Here is a 16647-nt window from a genome sequence, read left to right as displayed (position 1 = left end):
GTGTTTTGAATAAATTTTATTCTTATGTAATACTTCACAAATTACATTTGAGAAGTAAATTGTAGTTAAAAAAAATTAATAGATTCGATCAAGGAGTTGTCCACAGTAATGAACCTACTCTTGCTAATTTTTAACTAAAACTAACGCATAGTTGATGGATTCTTCATATGATTAAAATAAAGAACCGACGGGCCGACAAAGTAATACATATGATATGTCCTAATTAATTGTGATGAATATTTAAAACTTTATTGCATTCCTGATTGTTCCACGCAAAAATTTATGGTAAAGTTAGACATATATTTTAATTTTAATTTTAAAATTAATTGTTACTTCTAAGTAAAACATTCAATTTTTCTTTTTAAAATACTAACCAATTACACGATACATTACTAGAGTATATAACTATAAAAAACAACTTTACTCAAATTAGTCGGACGGTTAGTTTGGTAATCGTAACTGATGGATAAGGAAAGGTTTAATACTCGGAAGGAGAAGACGGCCGGTGAAAGTGACTAGAGGCAGTAAGATCAAACCTAGCGAAGCCCGACTATGGAGGGAAGTCGGTCGAAAGGCGGGCAGGACGGGCGACTCGATAGAGTTAGAAGGATCTATAAGACTACAAGTTGAGTTGGGTACTTACCCGAACACCAAAACCTTGGAAATGGAGTTTGTGGTCGTCCAGTTAGAAAACGGGAAAAAAAATCTGAGAGTGTACTGTTTCATATCCACAAGCTAATCCACGACGTGGACATGCTCGTGGATTTGAAACAGAAACTTCCACGTGTGTATCCATGAGCATGGGACTTCTAGGGAAAACTTCCAGAAACATTCACGAGCAAGTCCACGTTCGTGGACGAGCTCGTGGGCAGGGCATGAACAAAGGTTGTGGATTGTGCTATTTTTCTTCCAATCTTTAAGAGCTCTCAAGTCTAGCCTTGTCGAGAATCATCGCTCATCTTGTTTTGCATTTCTTTATTCTTGCTTTGTTCTAGTTATTACGTTGTTCTAGAGTTTATCTTTTGATGCTTTTATAATTAGGAATTATAGTGTCTTTCAATTGTTAGATTGTTGCATTGCATTTGTTTTATTTTATTTTGCATTTGAGTCAGGCTAAAGACGTTTAACATGACGCTCTTGGAAGGAACCCCAAGCTTTAAAAAAAAAGTAAAAAAAAAAGAAAAAAGATTGTGAATAATGGGAGTAGTTTTCTACTCCATTGCAGTTCATTTGATTGTCTTCATGCACTAACCTTGTTTCATGTAGCTTGGAGGACAGAGGCAAAATAGATGTTTGGAAGCTTAAAGTGTGGAAAGGAAGGGATGCTCACTTGGTTGTAAACTTCTTATCCCTTTCTACCTTTCAACGCCCCGTTTTTCAATTCTAAAGTGTGAAAAAAGAGTTGTTGTACACATTCATGCACACTTGATAAGGACATTCTATTGTTAAACCAAAAAGGGTTATGTTGTTAATACCCCGAACCCCGGGAACACTTCGAAAGTGTGGAAAATGGTTTGCTTGATTTGAAAGACTCATGTTTCTTTGTTCCACTTGCTCCTTAAGGTAACATCGAGGACGATGTTTGGTTTAAAGTGTGGAAATGACACACTTTGTGCTTGAATTGCTTTTGATTGCTTAATTGGTCAATTGGTCAATTGCTCTTGATTGATGGGTGTGTTTGTTGATGGAGAGTGCGCTATTGTTCATGCTATCTAGGAAGAGTTTTAATAATGTGCCAATAAAGGTTTTACTCTTGGAATATCCTTTGGAAGTTACCTTTTGCACCTAAATTGAAATGCTTGGAACCAAAGAGGTTCAAATTCTTGTGTGCTTGCATGTTGTCCACATCTTATTTTGTTAGGACCTTAATCAAGGATCTCTCGAAGTGGGAGTGTGCACCCTTTAACTTGAGAAAGATAAATGGTAAGCGAAGTTCGGAATTGAATAATCTTGATAAGGCATGTTGCAAAAGGTGAGCCTTTGGTGAGCTTGAGAGTGAATCCCTTATCTCTAGAAAAAGGCATGAGGGGTTGATATGAAGAAAGAAAGAAAAAAAGGCTTAAAATGGTCACTCATAGAGATAAGATCCAAGATGAGCCATCTTGGTAGGATTTGGGGCAACTATTACAGCGTCTTTGAAAAAGCGTAGAGCTCTACGTAAAGTCAGTTGTCCCAACGATGTTATCCTAGAAGATGAGAAGATAAGAGAGGAGGTGAGCCACTCCGCTAGGATTCAGGTACCCATTGCACCGATCTTCAAACAAACATGGAACTCCATATGAAGTCGGGTGCCCGATGACGTTATCCTAGGGGGTTGAGAAGAATAAGAGCCCGCCTAAGCCATTGGCGGGGAGAGGCTCATGTTGTGCCCTCACTTTACTTTTATGCACTTGGGCTTTGGCATTTGGGTGGATGATTGGTTGAGGTGTGCACATCGTTCCCACTAGTGGGACCGATTTGAAGGCCCTTGCAAAATAGAATGTGAACCCAAATTTGAATTGCATGATTGGTAATTGGTGTGAAATTGTGTCCCCAAAGCTTACTTTGATCTTACGGGGGTTGTATCTTCCTTTGTATATTCCTAGAGTTATATGGCGCATGGTTAACACCCTCTGTAGATAGGATGAAGGATTTCACCTTTTCTATTTTTTTGCACATTCATTCTTGATTGACCTTTTGATTGATTGAGCTATCTTTGAAGTATCTTTGGTACATAAAGTACATTATTTTAGAGTACATTATTTAAGTACTGAATGTACATTATTTTATATATACTATCAAATAATGTACCTTCAGTACAAAAATAATGTACTTTTAGTATATTAAAAATGTACTTTTTATTTTTGGTCCACACAGCTGTGTGGACCATGATCCATGCAATAATTTGCCGTAGTAAACCCGTCCTAGTAACCCAGGATGATTTCTACTAGGTTAACCCTCAAATACTAACCCAGGATGATTTCTAACAGGTTTAATTCCAACACATAAAGGAATAAACCTCCAAAATAAGTACATTGTTACATAATTCCTCCAAAAATAATAATAATACTCATTCAAAATAGGTTTTTATAAACATTCTCATTTGCAAACTCTTCGCTTCTTCTTCTCCTTAGTCCGGCAGCCGCCGCCTCCGCATAGCGGACGCGACGTCTTCTTCTCTTCACGATTGTCGTCTTCTTTTGCTCTTTTCTCTCTTCCTCTCCTCTCCGTTTTCGCCTCCCCCATCGCCGTCCACCACACCTACGATCTCGCACCTTTTCCTTCCCTTCCGGCGTTCTTCCTCTTCCCCAACTTCGGATCTGTCAAGAAGTACATCACCATTGAATAAGGAAAAGAAGGTTTTGGGCTTTGCAAAAGGTGAAGTAGGAAGGAGTGGTTTTTTCTTGATTCAAAGCAGTGTTGTTTTTTTATTAGTAAGTTTTGTTGCTATTATACCTTTTGTTTATTTATCGAATTAATTTGTTGCTTCTCGCATCTTTAATTAGCAAGTTTATTCCCTCTCGCTTCTTTTGCGAGTTTATTCCCTCTCGTTTTTTTGGCGAGTTCTTGTTATAAGCGTAGAACGATAATTGGTCATGGCGTATGTGAACCACAAAAGAATGAAGATTGATACTCGGGTGGTGTCAACGACTTTTGAACTAGAGTATGCCTTCGTTATGATTGACCAAATTACTATTGACAGTAAAGAAGCTTGGAGTGCTCCTGACGACTTCAGCTTCAAATTTGTGAAACAGTCTGCGATTCAAGTTTTCGATAACATTGTTAGAAAATTTGTTTCTATGTCTGACTGTAAGGAATGTTTGTCCATTCCATTAATCTTTCTTGTAAACGTTTCCACTTATGATTCAATGAATTAGTCTCGAGAGATTATTATAAAAAAAAAAAAACATTCTCATTTGCCCGTAGGCTATTTAAACATAGTTTCTAAAGTCAATGTATAAAGTTCAAGTAATATATATATATATATATATATATATATATATATATGTATATATATATATTCAAAATATATAGAATTCATATCAAAATAGTATTTATCCTCCAATTTGAAATATACTAGTATGCAAAATAATATATTTTCTCTAAATTACACATTTCCTCCAAGAGTAATAGTCCTTCATAAATAAATATAATATCATAACCTCCCATATAAATTGTAGCTTTAATAATTTCAATACACTTAGGTTTTTAAACCACAATTTCTCCAAGTAGGAATTTCACCGAACTCTATAGCAATAGACATACATATCACAAAATTATATATTTCTACAATACCCAAAACAATCTCAGTTATTATAGGTTTGGAAATCACGAGTCAACACAAAAATAACCATAATTCGCTATTTATCACACTTTGAATCAAAATACATTTTTAAAATAGTTTAAGGATACAAATAAGATAAATAGCACATTTGATAGGGCAAAGTAGTTTTGACGGACATAGAAACTTACCTCAAGCTAAGCCCTAAAAGCACGCATCCAATCTAAAGCTCAACTTTTAAGCTACCCATCTTGACAAAGAACCTGAAGATGAATCCAATCTTTAATCAATTAAATAATAATATTATGGTCACTCTCACCATCCATAATCATTATCATCATAACTCTCCCATAATCCCATCATCACTTCATTTAACCCAACCTAATAATCTCTTTATTATTATTCAATCATTTCCAAACTCATTATTTAATCATCTTCATCTCGATATTAACCCATCATTAGCTTTACCAATCATCAATTATTACATTCTCACTAATCCAATATAACATCATCACTATCACTAACTTCACCATCACTTAACATTATTCTTCATCATGATTCACCTTTCATCACTAGTCACTACTTAATTATTATCATGGTCCATAACTATCATTCCACCATCATCATCCTTAATCACTCACTAGTAAGTTGCCCGTGCGTTGCACGAGATGTAAATTGGTAAATTTGTTGTCCAATTTTAAGGAACTTTAAAAGAAGAAAAAGTATATTGAAATTGGTAATGGAACCAAAAAAAAGGGATTTGTTAAAGCTTAAGAATAAAAGTAACATGAAATATAATGTACATTTATTATTAAAATCAAAGAATTGGAAAATTACAAATTATTAAAGACTTCATGATATACAACATTAGTGCTTGTTGTAGAAGTTGTCCTTGAGTCATTCACAATTAATATTTTTAAACCATCGGGATTGTTAATCCGAGATGCAGCAACGTACAACTAGTCATGTACAAAACTGATTTCTTTAGTAACAATCCTACATGTGACAAAGTTTGGCCCTAACTTTTGTTAATGGTCATTGCATATGATAACATCAATGGAAATTGTTTTCGTTGAAACTTGAAAGGCAACCTTGGGTCGGATGGTGACATTGACATTCGTGGAATCAAAACTTTTGTTCCTTTGTTAGCACCAATCATTATCTCAGCCTCAATAATACGTTCAACTAACTTGGTGATTATCAGTCTAGTACCATTAAACAAACCAACACTATGGCTGATATTCCTCATCAACATAACTGGCGACCCAATTTTCACTGGAGACCCAATTTTCAAAGTCAATATATGGTTTGGTAAACCTGACACTCTAATCTCGTTCAAGAATTACAGGGTGTGTACGTCACTAAGTATACCATTATCTGCATCGACTTTGCAAACGCTGTCGCAACTAAAATATGTTCTGCTCTCAGAAGTATGCAACGCACTCATATATTCATTTGCTTAATTGACCACATCTAGTGTTGGTGCTAGTATAGCACGACCTTCCAAAAAAGCATGATTAGAATTTCCATTAACAAACATCGAAAATGTGCTTTTCGCAATTGTTGAAATATGATCCCCATCAGAGGGTAGAAGCATGTTTTTTTTGGGATTTCCACTTCTGCATATCCATCATTTGGTCCACCAGTCTTTCCATCTCCAATATCAGCAATCCAATTAGCAAAATCTTCTACCTTTTGTTTATCAACCCCATGCGTAACAGTGTTTAGGCGGATGCTTTTTTGTAAGCTTTAAAACTTTGCAATTGTTCCACAGATAAGATGAATTAATTGAAGCAGATACAATATTTTGTCTTGTACCCTTAGGCACAACTAGCAGTATCTACCTGAAATCCCCACCTAGTACCACTGTTTTTCCACCAAATGTCATTGACGAATTATTTGGGTCAACAAATTGCAACAAATCTCTCATAGTTCGATCTAAGGCTTCAAAGCAGTGTTTGTGCATCATGGGTGCTTCATCCCAAATAATTAAGCTGGTCTTTATCAACAATTTTGCTAAATGGATACCTTGTTTAATGTTACATGTTGACTCTTCATTGATTGCAATTGGTATTGCAAGTCTTGAGTGAGCAGTTCGTCCACCTGATAGCAACAAAGAAGCTATGCCACTTGACGCAACATTTAAAACAATTTGCCTTTTAGAATGCAATGTAGATGACAACGCTCTCCATAAAAAAGTTTTTCCAGTCCCACCATAGCCTTAAACAAAAAATAAACCACCTAGATTACATGAAATGTCTTCAAGCACTGTATTGTATATAACTCTTTGCTCATCAGTTAGTTTAGAAAACAAATCTTCCGCTTCTTGTTTTAAGGCATCACAATCATAACATAACTCCTCAAAAAGCAATCTGTTACTAACCAATCTCGAGTTACCCATGTTTGGAATTGGCATTTGTGGGAAGTCTTTTAAAGACTTATTTTGTAATTCCAAAATCTTTTCCAACTCAATCAAGGCCATGTTTTTCTTCTCTTCATTTGTTAGTACCAAATCTGTTAAAATAACAACAGAATTTTTAAATAATATAACATGAACATTAATTAACGGTTGAAGATAATATATTTGAATTTTTACCTGGTTGTTGTAAGATTCTTCTTTGATTATGTTGAACATCCTCACACAAATGTTCCCAAACCTCATTCCAAACATTTTCCGATCTAATTATAGAACTTGATGTCAATAGTACCACAAAGAGCTTCCTCATTGAATGAGTTGTCGACCAATAGCTGACTTCATTTATAGCATCAATGTACTCTTTAAAATAGGCATCCCGAAAGGTCATGTACTCAACACCGTTCAAAGTCCTAATATCTTTAAAACTTGTACGACCACGAACTATGTTCAATAAGCACCTTAAATAATACATTTTGCCTGATGCTGGTGGGACATAGAAGATACGACCCACTGAGAAACCATTTTTTCTTGGTTGCCACTCACGAATGTCCTTTTTCCATACAAATTTTGTAGGCATCTCAATGTAAGTTAGCATCTTTGCTTATGGGTATTGTGTGTTTGCTATAAACCACCCATTAAACATACTTTGTTCAACATTCTCTCTATTTAAAACATGGTCAACGCTATCATCATCTTGGAAGACCACTGACTGGCAATCAGGAAGGTGGAAACTCAACCTCTCAACAGGTGGTGTTCTATATTGAACATCGAAACTTAATAAGCGCCACATTGCCTCGCAAGCTGAAATGTACCGGCAGTCATAATACATGTTAATCTCATCTACCAATTTCTTACCGGTATCATTAGTTGTGGTTTTATAAAATTCGACAGTAACCCGGTCATTACCATTGTTAACATACTTGAATAAGTATTTTAGTGACCGTGACTGGTTACACCACTTCACATTTCAATGGGCTTTGAACCTCAAGAGTAGATACCGATTATGTGGAACAATATAACGTTATCCAACTCTATTCCATTTTTCTTTACCGTTTTTACATTTTACCATCATCCGTTCTCCGGTACAACGGATATCTATCTTGGTCAAATTGGGATGCATTAATGATTCTTTTGGGAAAATGCTTTGAACACTTATTATTTACCATGCATGGTGAATTCCTCTTTGCTTGACGGCACGGACCATGGACCATGAATTCTTCAACTGCTTTGTAATATTCTATGTTTTTATGTTTATTTGGGATTTCAACTGAAATTATTGAATCCATGAAAGACGGATTGGAGAACTCTTGTTTTCTTTCTAGGAATAGAAATATGTGAGCATGCAGCAACCCTCATTATATTTTTGAAACTCTATTGTATATATAACTGTACAACAAATTAGAATAATTAAAGTACATTAAGAAATATAGTATTCACGAAAAAATATATATTTATAAAACTTAACTGCTTTCACGCGACCAAAAATTCTCCCTTTTTAAAACTCTTTTATCAAAGAATCCAATTTCATTTTGAAAACAAGACACACGATGTCTAGTCGATCTTCAACTTTCAAGTTCCCTTTTTCAACAAATCGTTGGATCTCAGGCCATTTAGGATTATATGTAAATGTAATGAAAAGGTTTGGATAACCAATAAATCGACAAATAGCCATGACATCTTGATAGTTTTGTATCATGTACCGTGCTCCGCCTGTAAAACTTGAGGGTAATATTATTCTTTTCCCTTGGGAGCTAGGTTCAACTTCACCTCGCGTCAAGGCATCGGAAAGTCCTTTGTATGCCTCACATCTCAAAGCTTTTTGGTTTGACCTTATGTAAATAAGTCTAGAAGATTCTACCATCGTGTACGCATCAACTAAGAATTGTTGGAATAGCCTCCTAGTATACATTAAAGTTGAGATCTCATCCAACCTTTCACGGATACGGAAAGCAAAGTACTCCCTTTGTGAAATATTCTTTTTTGCGAAATTATGTGCAGTAACATTTCTTGAGAAAAGTAAATTCTCCCTAAACCCATCTTCACCATATGGGAATAAAATAGGATATTGCAATGGCAAATATGATGGGTTTAATTCACTTATTTGTTTTAGTACTCCAAATCTGCTCTCTACCAAAATGTCATGTTCACCCTTTGTAGAGTATGGTGATACAGAATAATAATTTTGTCTTTAAAGAAAATTGAAGCTCACCATTGTTTGGGTCACTGTTTGTTTCATTTTTGTCAACAATATTATCAAAATCTGTAATTAAATTCCTTCCCTATGGTATTGCTTGGGTGGTCGTTCTTGTGTTGATATGTTGTTCATTATCAACTGTGACACAACCATTATTTGTCAAGCCTAGTGATAAAGATTAAATTGGTCACCTTCATTCATCTAGAACCTTGGTCCACCCAAACGAAGATAGCGCATGATTTCTACATCAGTTTTGATTCATCTCCGCTTTCTATCCAAGTTAGAAATCGAAATTGTTTGTTCGCATGGGTTCTTGATGTAGAAATCGTGTATTGTAGTCACTTTCAATGGTGTTTGTTCATACGATTTCCAGATCTCAGTTTGGTAGACAAAGATGAATTTATGGTGGAATTCGCTTTTATCGATCTTTCCGTGTTAGAAACTTCATTCGATTCAAAGATGGGTGTTCCCTAACACGGCTCTTTGATCCCAGATCTAGATTTTATGGCATCTCCGAAATGGAACTCGGAAAAAGATACGTAAATTTTTTTGATGTTTCTATACTTGGTGTTCACAAACTGTAAAATTGTCAGGTAGATCTACGTTCTAAATGTTGATGTGCAATTTTATTTTCTAATAGAGTGTTGTTTTTTACTTTTATTTTGTAGGTAATGTAGATTGAAGATGTGTAGTTGAGGTATTTTGAACTTGGTAAACAATCAAAGTTCTACCCGAATGAGGCTAAGCTTATATTTTACACGCATACTCAGATTCAAACATAAAAATTTCTGTTTATTTGGCAAAAAATGTTTGGTTTATGCATTTCATTTGAATGTGGTAAATCTGTGTTGCAATTAAACTCGCATGCATTTATTCAGATGAAGCTTAAAAATGCTATTGACATAGATATAGCCTCTTAAATATGTATATACAGAAAGTAGTAATAGTAGGGAACAGTGATTTAGTGTAAACATCTAGACAAAGAAGATGAAAATACCTTTGTTTTGCTGATGATGTTGCCTCTTAGACTCAATAGTAACTAAAGTAGTAATCCTCTTTAGGGGTGGGAATAGGCCAGGCCCCTTCATAGAGGCCTACGGCCTGGCCTACTTAGGGCCTAACCTGACCTAGCCTATTTAATAAAAAGGCCAGGCCTAGGCGTAATTAGAAGCCTATTTAATTAAATAGGCCTAGGCCTATATTTAAAAGTCTAGCCTACAAGCCCGCAGGCCTAGCCTATTTATATATATATTATAATATTTATATTTAATTATTATATATTACATTTTATATCTAATATATTTATATATATATAATTTAACACCACTATATTTTTATATATATAATTTAACCCCACTATATATAATTTAGCATAATAGCAATAGTAACTAGTAATATCTAACACTATTTACTAATTAGTAAGTCGTATTTGGGATTTGGATATTGGGAATTAGGGTTGTAGGTTATATATATATATTACTAGTTAGTAAACAATGTTAGATATTACTAGTTACTATTACTATTATGCTAAATTGCTAATAATTAGTATTACTAATTACTAGCAATAATTCTGTTAGTCGTTTAGTGTTTACAGTTTACTAGCAATGAGTAAAGTAGTAATACTAATGTAATATGAGCCTACTAGTAATTGATTGTAGGATTTATAGATTTGTAGTAATACTAGTAATTAGTAAACAATGCATTGTTGAATTTTGTATTACGAACTTTTATTTATTAAACATGTGATTTTGGATATTGTATTATGAAATATGAACTTATGATTTTGTCATTCATTATGAAATATGAACTTAGGTATTTTTTGTAAATCTTTTTACAGGTATACTTTAAAAGGCTTTAAAATGTAGGCCTTAAATAGGTTCAAGGCCTATTTAAATAGGCTCAAAGCCTATTTAGGATCTATTTTGAAGCCTTTTTAAATGCCTATATGTTAAATAAGCTTTTAAAAAGGCTTCAAGCCAGGCCAGGCCAACTGTAGGCTCATGCTTGAACCTAAAAAAAAGCCTACATACAGGCTTAGGCCTAGGCCCAGGCTTTAGATTTTCATAGTAGGCGCAGACCTAATTTTCTAAAGCCCGGCTTGGCCTAGCCTATTTCCACCCCTAATCCTCTTCATGTCCAGTTTAGAGATTGTTGGGTAGAGAAATTTGGTAAAGTATGTTCTGACAACCTTGATAGACCCTTTTATACTAAGTAAATGGTTTAAGAGTTGTCATTGATTTATGGGAGAATGTAATCAATGTCTTGAAAACTGATAAAACAAAGCATTAAAAACTGATAAATCATAAATGTGGAATACTAATAGTTGGATAGCTGGTAATAATGTTGCAGTAACTTGAAATTATAAGTTTTTCAATTTTGTTTTTATATCAGTTTGGGGGCCGGGGTAATATTGAATGTGTTATAAGGTTATTGTTATGGCTTTATTTTTGAATTAGTGGGATTTCATTGTGACCAGAACATTTCTGGCATGTTTGGTTGGCAGGAAAATCTTTTCCAAGGAAAAGATTTTCTTCAAAACCATGGAAAGTGATGTTTTCCCCTGTTTGGTTCATTGGAATTGAATTTCCATCGGAAGTTGAGTTCCTTACTTTTGAGGAAAACAAAATCCGCAAGAGACCCCGGTATTTTGTTTTCCTGAAGAGTTGGGAAGAAAAATTGACTTGATAAGACTAATTTACCCTTGGCTTTCTTCCTCCTCCATTCATTCTGATTTCTCTTCCTCACTGCCAAACTGGAAACTGGCAATTGGAATTGCCCTCGTTGTGCCCTCGCCGCTCGTCGTCGCCGCGTCCTCACTGCTTGCCGTCGCCGTGCCCGCCTCGTCTCATGCCGCCGTGAGTCCGCGCCTCCACCTCGTCGCGAGTCCGTGACGCCGCTTTGCCGCGAGTTTGCTACGGAACCTCGCCCTCTGGTCTCTGCCTCTGAGCTCTCAGTCTGCGACGTTGAAGAACGAAGAATGAGGAGATATTGAAGAAAGATCAGAAGACTAAAAACCTAACAATTAGCCCTAATAAATGTTATCAATAAAAAAAGTATTTGGCCCAAAACTAAATATTGGGCCTCAAATTGAAAAAAAATAATTATTATTTCTATTATCATTATTAATTATTAATTAATACATAAGGGCATATAAATCTTTATACTTATTATTCCTTATTCTTTTTACACCCAACCAAACAATGGAATTCAAATTCTGAGTAACTTTTTTTTCCGCCAACCAAACAATGGAATCTGTTTTCCTGGTAATTTGTTTTCCATGGAATTTGAATTCTATTTCCTTCAAATATTTTCCAGCGAACCAAATGTTCCAGTTATTCTTTCATTTTTGTTTTTGACAGGACCTTGGAAAATGTAGTACTTAGTTTATATCAAGTTGTGTATATGTAATCTACTTACTTCTCTTTAATAAAGGTACATATTTTATTGCGATTATGTAGACTGTCATTTGGTGATCAGGTTCATTAGTAGTTAACTGAGTTATTAACAAATTATAAGAGGTTTAGTTTCCAAGTAAGTAATTCACTTTTTCATGATCTTCGAGCAAGTTTATTTTGCACACATTTGGTGATTGGCATCACTAATTTCAATTGCATTACTGAAAATGCAGCTTGCCTATAACTTAAGTTTTCTCAATTTATTCGCATTAACTTATAAACTTTTGGGATCGAAAGAAATGATTTTTCCACTAAGTATTTCACAATTTTGATTAAGTATTTCACAATTTCAACTTTAGTTTGCAGGTTGAATACAATGTATCGGACCAATATGTTTTGCATTACTAAAAAAATCTACAAACACTGCACCAAGGTACACAGAAAATAATAAATGTAATGAATTTCAATGTCACATTAGTTCTCTTCCCAGTAACTTAAACCATTCTCATGTTAAAAATTTATTTGTGATGTGATCCAAGGTATGCGCTTGCTGCTTGCATTGTTCATTGACCTAATTAGAATGAAATGAATACTTTTTGATTAATAATATGTTTGTTAATTACCTTATATTAATTAATTGTTTTACTTAACTTTGCAGGTTGAATACCAAAAATCTTGACAATGAGATTATGTAATAAAAATATGTATGAAGATAGCAAGGTACAGAATGTTGATAAGCTCCCAAGATACCCATTATTCGAGTATAATTTAGGGTGCTTTGTAACATTTTTAGTATCCTTACATGATAAATTTGTGATTAAATGTGCTTTCAATTCACTAACCGCACACAAGCTACCTTTAGCATAAATTGAGTCAATACAGGAGTTCCGGGAGCTATTAGGAACGAAGACCGAGCTTAAGGAACGAACCGAGCAAGTCCGGAGCCCCGAAGGACCCAAACTGACCTCCACACACGTGTTTTAGCTTAGCTTAGAAAAACTCTCCTTGTAGCAAGACAACAAACTTGGATTGAAGGAACACTTCAAATCTAGGTGATTTCTATTACATCTTAATCTATTTTACTATTTTGTTCTTGGATTGAATTAGCTATTGTCTTGAATTCTTTATCATGAGTGGCTAATCTAGGGATTTGGATTGTGTGAAGATATGTTGCTAGTGTGATGATCTTATATTTTATTTTGGATATTAATGCTTGGATTGTTGGAATATCTATTATTGTCTATTGATTGTTGTTTTGATAATATCTTGTTTAGATTTGGCCAATCTAGATGAAAGATTGAGCTCTTGACTCTTTCATGTCTTTGTGATTAGAGTTAGGATTGAAGCTTTGTAACAATCATAGATCCTATGGACTTCTTAAGAATAGTATGATAGTGTGTAACTAAAGTGTTTGATAAAATGTCTCTTAGGACTTTGGTTGCTTAAAGTCACTCCTAGGTCCAAGAAGCCTTAGTACACAAAGGTGGAAGAGGACTAAGAAGACACACTCTTGAATAGCAACATCTTTGCTTTGTTTATCCATTGCCTTAGACACACTAGGATGCAACATAGATGAACACTCTCCAATCCCTACCTCCTTACATACTTTTACTCATTTTCATTTTACTCTCCTTCTCACACAACCCTTATGAACCTTTTCACTCTCGAATCATCATTCACCACACTCAAATCTTTTACATGACTCAATCATTTGAACACACAAACACTTGACACACCTCCACGTCCTTCCTTCGAGACCGACACTCGGGGAGTCATTGACTTTCCGTTTTAACATACACACATCTTTTGACAGCTCAACCCCACGTAAAACTGCTTCCGTCAAATGTATTATAGAGCTTAAATTGCATTACACTGTATCCTTAATAAACATTACTTTGAGGCATTTAAAAAATTACAATTACAGTTTTATTTGCTGTACGTTACATGAATTGAAGACAGAAGTAAACGTGCAAAAAAGTATGTTATTCTGAGTCCATGTAAGTAAATGCTCTAAGAATCTTTCTCCTCATACATCCATGCTTCACATCCGCTGTGTTTGGTTGAGTGCTGAATATGTAGTGTAATAAGTGTATGTTTTGTCCATTGCCTGCAAAAAAAATTAAATAAATAAATATAACAGACATTTCATGTTACATCATATATATTATTCACAAAGCAATGCTGAATAATAATGGTTTTGAACCTATTTCCATGTATACTATTCTGCAACTCCCTAGTTGTTTAATATTGTCTACTACCTGCAAAAAAAAAAAAAAAAAAAAAAAAAAAAAAAAAAAAAAAAAAAAAAAAAAAAAAAAAAAAAAAAAAAAAAAAAGGAAAAAAAAAAAAAAACAAAAAAAAAAAAAAAAACAAAAAAAAAAAAAAAAACAAAAAAAAAAAAAAAAACAAAAAAAAAAAAAAAAACAAAAAAAAAAAAAAAAACAAAAAAAAAAAAAAAAACAAAAAAAAAAAAAAAAACAAAAAAAAAAAAAAAAACAAAAAAAAAAAAAAAAACAAAAAAAAAAAAAAAAACAAAAAAAAAAAAAAAAACAAAAAAAAAAAAAAAAACAAAAAAAAAAAAAAAAACAAAAAAAAAAAAAAAAACAAAAAAAAAAAAAAAAACAAAAAAAAAAAAAAAAACAAAAAAAAAAAAAAAAAACGAAAAAAAAACAAAAACAAAAAACAAAAAAAAAAAAAAACCAAAGCCTACGGAAAATAGTTTTATATATGTTCTAAAGAAAGACGGCATATATGATATTGTTTAAATCATGAGTACCCTTACAGCACAAAGTTAGGTGAATAATAACCAAAACATTGTCTAAAAACAGACCATCAAACCACATGCACTAGGCATAGTTTTACAAAAACCAACCAGAATTGTTTTCAATTTCTCAAACATAGAGTTTCAAAATTCTTTCAGCTTCTCAAGTTTAATATATAGCATGCTCCTTTGTCTTTTTTGAGCTCTGAGTACTTGAAAACTCATCAATGAGAGCTCTCTTAACTGTTCCGTTGTCAGCCAAATCCTTATCATGTTTATGTGGGACCACTTGTACAGGACTTTCTGCCTCATTCATCTCATCAAAATCCTATACACAGAGAATTAACATTTAATGAGATAATTTGAAATTTTGTTTACATTAATAGTTCATTTAAACAAACCTCATCATCCCAGAGATCTTCTTCTGTCAGCTCTAACTCAAGTTTTGAGGATAAATCTTTTATCCCTACCCTGCATTAGCTCTGGATCATATTGTTCAATTAAGTCCAGGTCATTTAAAATACGCATTACTGGAAATGCGTTGAGCATATTCTGGAATTGTTCCTTTCCAACAGCAATTCGAAAGATAAGATTAAGGCCAACCAAGTCCTGCAACTCTTTAGGCACCCCATTTTTATCCTACAAAATAGGTTAACCTTGAACACGAGTAATGACAAAATTGTAATTAAGAAAGCTTAGCTTTAAACTTACCTTGTTATGCTTTGCATCCAAATCAGAAGCACTCATTCCTAAAAGTTCACAACATTCACAGTCCCAAAGCAAGAAATGTGCATTTCCATTCAAGTCTGCCACCCTAATTTTAACTCTGTATCTTAAAATGTAAGTGTACAAATGATACACATTTGGACCACCTTTAATTGGCTTAATTATTAGTCAAAAACATAGGTTATTTTATTAGGTGGTTTTGTCAGTTCGCTGGAACAATTCTGGAGCAGCGCCAGCGAGCAGTCCAGTGGACGGGATTTATTCAAATCAGAATTCAGTCATCATGATCCTCATTTTACTCAGATCTAATCTTATGGCTGATCCTTATTTTGAGTGGTTTTCAGCTGCAAATCTTGAGGAAAGTTTGGTTATTATTTTGGCTATAAATATAGCTCAATCACATGGGATTCTTGACAAGTTTGATTACTATTCTAAACCTATTTCATTACTCTCTCGAATCAGACTTTATAAGAAGCTTTTATCCTGGTTTCTCACAAGTTCTTCACGTGTTCCTGTCCCGGTTGCTTGAAGACAGCCGTGTTGGTGAATCTTGATGAATTGCACAGTGTCAGCTCAAAGATGAGGAAGGCTTAGCTAGGAGTATCTTTTTGTAACCATTAGTGTAGGATGGTTATTGTGTGACTCCTTGTAACCCTTGTGATTATCTAGTGGATTGGGCTGACGTGAAGTGCCCCGCAGATGTAGGAGTGGAGCTCCGAACTGCGTGATCAATTCTGGTGTCTGGTTCCTTTTTATCGCTTTATTTTCTTGTTTATTTATCTGTTTGTATAGTTTATTTCTTCAGATAAATATTTCCTTTAAAATAAAGTTGGAACTTTTAGCTAAATTGTACATTCAAGACCCACAATACAATTTCAATTGGTATCACAGCTG

The sequence above is a fragment of the Ipomoea triloba genome, chromosome 12 (genome assembly GCF_003576645.1).
Source record: "Ipomoea triloba cultivar NCNSP0323 chromosome 12, ASM357664v1".
Taxonomy (NCBI): domain Eukaryota; kingdom Viridiplantae; phylum Streptophyta; class Magnoliopsida; order Solanales; family Convolvulaceae; genus Ipomoea; species Ipomoea triloba.
This window is presented reverse-complemented; position numbering follows the sequence as displayed.